We start from the raw sequence: 7,294 nt of genomic DNA on the forward strand, positions 1-7,294 counted from the left end.
TAATGGGAAGTGGTGGATCTGTATTGACTTCACAGACCTTAACCGAGCCTGCCCCAATGACAGTTTTCCTTTGCCAAGGATAGACCACTTCGTTGATGCCACCGTAGGGTACAGGCTACTTAGATTCATGGATACCTTCTCTGGATATAACTACATCAAGATGCACCCCAAAGACGAATAGAAGACCTCGTTCATCATCGAGCATGCTATGTGTTGTTACAAGGTCATGCCCTTCGGCCTCAAGAACGTTGGGGCCACCTACCAATGCCTCATCAACAAGGTCTTCAAGCACTAGATGGGAAGAAACTTCGAAGCCTATGTAGACGACATGGTTGTGAAAAGCCTGAAAGCTGACCAACATACCTTGGACCTAGCCAAGACCTTTGACACCTTGCGAAAATATAACATGAAGCTCATCCCCAACAAGTGTGCCTTCGGCATCACATCAGGCAAATTTCTGGTCTTCATCGTTATGCATCTAGGCATAGAGGCCAACCCAGAGAAGATCCGAGCTATAATGGACATGGCACCACCTCAGTCAGTCAAGGAAACCCAAAGGCTTACTGGACGAGTGGCTGCCCTTAGCCGTTTCATGTCGAAGTCGGTTGACCACTGTTTGCCCTTTCTTTCGAGCCATCAAGAAATTGAAAGACTTTCAATGGATGGAGGATTGCCAGTGCGCCTTTGAAGAACTCAAGTCTTACCTCACCTCGCCGCCCCTCCTCACCCAATTGATCCCGGGAGACGTGTTGTACCTGTATCTCTCAGCCGGGGACAAGGCCATCAACTCGGTGTTGATCAGAGAAGATGAAGTGCAAAGACCGATTTATTATGTTAGCAAGGTCCTTTGCGACGTCGAGACCCATTACCACGAGGTAGAGAAACTAGCCTTCACCCTAGTAGTCTCGGCCAAGAAGCTCAAGTCATATTTCCAAGCCCAAACCATCACGGTCCTGATGAATCAGCCTCTTAAGGCTGTCCTTGCTAAGACAAAGGCCTCGAGATGGCTGATCAAGTGGGTCGTCGAACTGTTTGAGTTTGACATATAGTACCAGTCGAGGCCCATGATCAAAGCACAAGCCTTGGACGATTTTGCGGCAGAATGCACCTTTAGCCAACCCCTCCCCTGAGCTCTAGAAGAAGAAGAGGAAGAAAGGCCTCACCAGGCCGAAGGAGCTCGGCCTACCTGGAAGCTTTTTGTTGATGGATCATCCAACTCTAAGGGAAGTGGAGCCGATCTCATACTCCTCCCCCTAAACAACACTGAAGTAGAGTACGCATTGAGGTTTGACTTTTCAACATCCAACAATGAAGCTGAGTACAAAGCCCTCCTCGCCAGACTACAGCTTGTGAAAGACCTCGACTCCTAGCACATTGAGGTCTTCAACGACTCCTAGTTGGTGGTGAACCAAGTTAATGGTGAATACAGGGCCAGGGAGTAGAGCATGGCCAAATACCTAGTTAAGGTGCAAGAGCTCGCCTACCACTTCCAACACTTCTTCCTACGACAAGTCCTACGATTCAAGAACATGAGAGCTGATGCCCTATCAAAATTGGCAAGCACCTTCGGCATAGCCCTTGGCCGCACTATCCGCGTGGAGAGGTTAGATCACCCTACCATTGAAGAAGTTTGAATACTCCTAGTACAGGATGAGCCATCCAAGATGGATCCCATCATTGCCTTCCTCTCAACCAAACAATTGCCCGATGACAAAAACCAAGCCAGCAAATCTGACGGCAGGCCGCCAACTACACTTTGCTTGAAGGGAAGCTATACCAAAGATCTTTTACCTTTCTCTACCTCTAATGCCTCCACCAAGAGGAAGGCGAGTACGTACTCCGAGAGATTCACGAAGGCATCTGTGGTAACCACCTCGAGGGTAGAGCCTTGGCCCAAAAAGCACTAAGGCAAGGGTATTTTTGACTGACAGTTCAAAAGGATGCAACTGAACTAGTGTGGAAGTGTGATTGATGTCAGAGACACTCTAACATCTCCTACCAGCCAGCCATAACCTTTTCGGCCCTCAGCAACCCTTGACCCTTCGCCAAACGGGGCATGGATCTCCTCAGCCCCTTCCCTCAAGCCACCGAAAACAAAACGTACCTCATCGTCGCGATTGACTACTTCACCAAATGGATCGAAGCCGGGCCGCTGGCTACCATCACAACCAAAATGATACAAAATTTCTTCTAGAAGAACATCATCTGCTGCTTCAACCTCCCCTACATGCTAGTCACTAACAACAGGAAGCAATTTGATGACACGAGGTTCTGAGAATGGTCTGCCTCTCTTGGCATCAAGTAGTAGTACACCTCGGTGGGTTATCCCCAAACTAATGACCTAGCCGAAGTTACCAACAAAACTATCCTAGAGGGGCTGAAGACTAGACTCGATAGAGCCAAAGGCCTCTGGACCAATGAACTAAACAGTGTCATGTGAACGTACTAGAAGACACCTTGGACAGCCACAAGAGAAACCCCATTCAATTTAACTTATGGCACCGAGGCTGTCATTCCAGAAGAGATCGGATAGCTAACGCTTTGAACTGAGGCGTACAACGAATCCGAGGACAGCGAAGAACTCAGAACCAACCTGGACCTGTTGGAAGAAGTTTAAGAACAAGCGTAGATCAGGGTAGTAGCTTATCAACAGAGAGTAGCTCGCTACTATAAATCAAGGGTGAAAGAAAAACATTACAAAAAAGGAGACATCGTCCGTAGAAAGATCATGGTGCCCGGACCCGGTGTAGGCAAGCTCGGCCCCAACTAGGAAGGTCCCTACAGAATCAAGCAAGTTTTCGGCCTCGACACGTTTCAGCTTGAGCATCTAAACAGAAGACTAGTCCCTCGGACATGGAACTCAGAAAACCTTCGGATGTATTATCAGTGAATGTACTCCCTATTAGCTAAACACTGAATAAAAGTGCAAAGTTCTTCCCCCTCGGCCACACAACTGGCCAACGCGTATAGCCTCCCCTGAGGTTACATGCTCAGACTGGATGGTGGCTGTGACACATGGTTCCTTACGAAACATACGTCCACCTTGCCTTCATACTAAGGCAATGATTGGCGGGGATCTCAACCATAAGCATCGGCCAACAACCTTGTCCTATAACATAAAAACAACCCAAGTGCCCTACCAAATAGGAAGAACATGGTGACCTCAGCCAAGTGCACCTCGATAGCCTTGGCCATCTAAAGGATCGCACCCTAGGGAGCTCCCAAGAAAGTCCAACCAGGTCGGCCCATGCATACTCCTCGCCCTGACCCCTCGGCGGCAATAGGCCACCTCGGTTTCACTCACTTAGCGAGGCAAAGCCAAAACCCTATGGAGATGAAAAGTAAGCCAGGAGAGCAAAGCACTTCGCCTACCTTTCCTCCCTATCGAGGGAAGGGGCCCCAATCACCTTGGTGGCATGGCTTGACCTCGGCCGAACTCCTTTAATTTGACTTCCTAAGTGAACAGCTAAGTGGCAAGCCACCTCGGATGATAACTTCTTTGCTACTTGTAACCTCTCAGAAGGGGGCATAGACCCTTGAGCAAAAAAAAAAAAAAGAAAAATAAGAAAAGGGAAGAAAGACAAGAAACAAGCAATAACGACACAAGTTATGCAAAAAGTGTGTTTCATTAAGTATTCATGTTTAGCACTTACAAAAGTCAAACCTCGGATGGGGAGGTTGAGCCTTTTACAAGAAAATAAAAATAACAAACAAGGAAAAGATAGAAGAAGAGCCGCCTATGCATCGCTCTCAGCGGTAGGAGCAGCAGAGTCCTCAACGGTAGAAGTGATGGGGTCCTTAATAGGGAGAGCTTCAATTGTTAGACAGAGTATGCCCTTAGCTCCAATCAGATTGATGTACATATATATTTATAGTAAATGAATAAAAGTACATTATTGTTTTATGTTGTCATTGGTATGTTTTTTGTGAATTTACTCCTTAAAGTAGACACTTATGAGACTCGTGTTAGTTTAGAATGTTCTCAGTCGTTGGATAAACTTGGGGAGTTTATCCTACCAAGGCTGACACTAATGTGATGCCAAAGAAGTTGGGGTAGCTTATCTTAGTTGTTCGGGTTAAACCCGAAGCACATGTAGTGTGTGTTTGGTTGAAACATTGAACCCAGACCATTTTCCAGTTATGCCTTGGACCTTGGAGATTGATGGGTAAAACTGGAAAGTTACACATAACCCCTAAACTTGATTATGGTATTGCACTAGGTGTCAGATTGGGATATCTTTGATATGCTAATCAGTGAAATCCTTTGTAGATCAAAATCTGGGTATGTTGGGGCAGTCTGAGAATTCACTTAAGTGGGTAATCATAGTGATAGGATCGACCCCTTTGTCGGACAAAGCGAATGATCAAGACTACACTCTCTTTGATGGACACCTAAACTACCGATAGTGGATTTCAACTGTGTTTGAGATTTGGTTTTGCAAAATATATTTATATGATATATATATATATATATAGAAAAGTTTTTGCAAAAGGTTTTAATTCCCGGATCCATCCGAGCAGAGAGTGTGACACTGCACCTCGTAGTCAGGGGAGAGGTCCTTCCCTATCGGGCAGTGTTTGATCATTATGGGCTGAGAGGTTAAGTGTAAGAAACCATTAAGGGCTGATTACCTGATGGGCTATATTTTACATAAGTCCATTATCCTTGGGTCTTCATATGATGACTGGATTCAATGATCATTTAACTATAAATGTTGGGCCCATTTTAAGCACATAGTTATGAACTTAGGGGTTCACTACATTTGGTAGTGAATTCGGTAGGCCTTTTCCACAGAAGCTAGGCTGAACCCAAGTGGGCTTATGTGAGGCCATTGTGGGGTCCCATGCCATACAAATCAAACCTAAAATAGCCAAGCAACACTCTTGGGTCGTGAGCCATATAGCTAATGGGCCTTGATGAGGGGCATTTTGGTCAACTCGCTTAACGGTGGACACGTGGACGCTGCTAGTAGCACAACGTCCAACTCAACGAGACAGCTCACCAGATTAGCACATGGCAGTTTATAACAGGTGCATGGCCAAGCTAAGGCGAGCTCGATTCACCGACAACGACAACTTGCCCGAAATCATCCCGCACGCCATATCTGTTCTAACACCATTACTGAAACTACAAGAACAACTCGCTGAACCAAGCGCCACGAGACCTGCAAGAGACTTGTAACTGCCGCATGAATTTATCAACTAACGGCCCAGCACTCCCTCAAACTACGAAAACAACTCCATAGAAAACTCAAAGACATTGGTCAATGTAACTATAAAAAGAACCCAGGGACACTCTAAATGGTATGCACACTGAAGCTCTTGAACTCTCTCAAAGATTTCCATCAAATCTCCTCTCTAACTTAAGCATCGGAGTGTTTTCCTGGGTAAAACATACCCAAGCACTCTAAGCTATCTCTCTTTACAACATCTCTCAGCTCGGACTCCCAGCTCGGCATCACAGCTCGCCATTGTTAGATCTAGACTCAGTTCATGCCACCTCATCAGACACGAGGGAATGAGCGAATTGTGCATCATCAAGCCTAAAGCCCATAATTAATATGATTAATTAAGATGTCACGTGATTGTTTAAGCTGTCATGTGACATGGGCGAATCTAGGTTTGGAAATGCGTATGGAGCACCCATTCTCTTAAAAGGATAAGACCTATCTCTTGATAGAGTCCAGATCCAAATAAAGATTTGGAAAATCACCTAATTTGATTAGGAGAAGTGCTCTATAAAGGATAAAAGAAGAAGAGATCGAACTGCTCAACAACACACTACGAATTCTGCTTTATCTCTTCTTCTCTTGTCGCCCAAGAAAACCTACTTCGATCTCAGCTTTTGGAACTGATCTTGATCAGTTCTTTCTCTAATTTTTGTGAGAAAAATACAGAGAAAATTCGTGCTCACCTCCCTAGTTCCATCCAAGCTATTGGATTGTAATTTGCTGAAAACTGCGTTACTGGACCGACTTCAACTTCAAGCTACGCCATCTTCAACGGAAGCGGGTTTTAGGGACTGATTTGGAAGTTAACTACCACCTTCAGAATTACATTTGTGGAATTCGTATCTGGTATACATCTTCCTCTTGTTTGGTTTCAAATCTGATCCGATTTCAGTGCAAGATCGATCATAGAAAAATGCAGTTTTTTCAAAAATCAGGGAAATCAAATCCCAGAATGTTAAGAAAATTTTTGAAATTTTGCTAGCCATTTAGCATGGTTTGGACATCCATATGATGAATCCTATCCTTCCTTTATCAATGTCCTTCAGGACCTTCAACTGGTCCACCGAGAACTCCTGCATCAGCCTCAGTACCTCGAGCTTTGTGTCCTCAATCCCCCTTCTAGGTAGGAGTCGGCCCCATAACCGGTGAGGCAACGTTGATAACCCTTTGTCATATTACAGATGTCCAAGGCATCCTTCTCCTTCTCCTCGGCCTCCGCCACCCGCGCCCAAGCCGCCATCAAGGCCTCGTGGAGGCAGACATGCTCGAGCTTCAACTTCTTGAAGGCCTCCTGAAGATCAGTTGTACGGGCCTTCTTTTCCTTGAGGTCCTCCTCCAATGTCCTTTAGACCTTCTTCTCTTTGTTCAAAGCCAAGGTGGTGGCACCTCGGCTACTCTCGGCCTTAGCGACTCACACCTCAAGCCACTCCTTTTTATCCTTGACCTTCTTTAAGTGATCGAGGAGGAGCCCAACTCGGTCACCCAAGTCAACAAAGTACCGGCTGACCTGCAACAAAAATACCCTCATCAGGAAGTTAAAGCCAAAAAGATAGAAAAAAGACAACCCCAACCACAGAAGCGATGGAAAGAAAAGCATACCTTGGCCAGGTGGTCCAGACCGTGACCTTAGAGGGCGAGGGGGATCCTGTTCATCATGGCCAGATGATCCCCCTAGAGGATCATTCCATTGATTAGATCTCTCTCGATCCCCGCGGTGTTAAGGGAATCCCCCTCTTGGATGGGCCACTGGGGGCAGAACATTCACCATGTGACCAGCTCCCCTTCCTTCCGCAGATTTGATGAAGATGGAGGGGCAGAAAAAGGCCCCATCATAGCCTCCTTGGCCGAAGGCTCCCTTTCTCCTTCGCACACCGCCCTCAACTGGGCGATCCTTGTGTGCCAACCTCTTCCTCGGAGGGGGTTGAGATGCATCAGTTGGCCTCTTCTGGCTAGTCTCTCGCTGCTGACTCCCCTCGGCCAGCCTCTTGCCTCGGTCGGCCCCCATGTCAGCTGGAGCCTGAGGCTTAGGTGTCCTCTCGGCAAGCGCAGTCCCTCTCTGTGTC

The sequence above is a fragment of the Nelumbo nucifera genome, chromosome 6 (genome assembly GCF_055504915.1).
Source record: "Nelumbo nucifera cultivar China Antique chromosome 6, China Antique-T2T, whole genome shotgun sequence".
Classification (NCBI taxonomy): domain Eukaryota; kingdom Viridiplantae; phylum Streptophyta; class Magnoliopsida; order Proteales; family Nelumbonaceae; genus Nelumbo; species Nelumbo nucifera.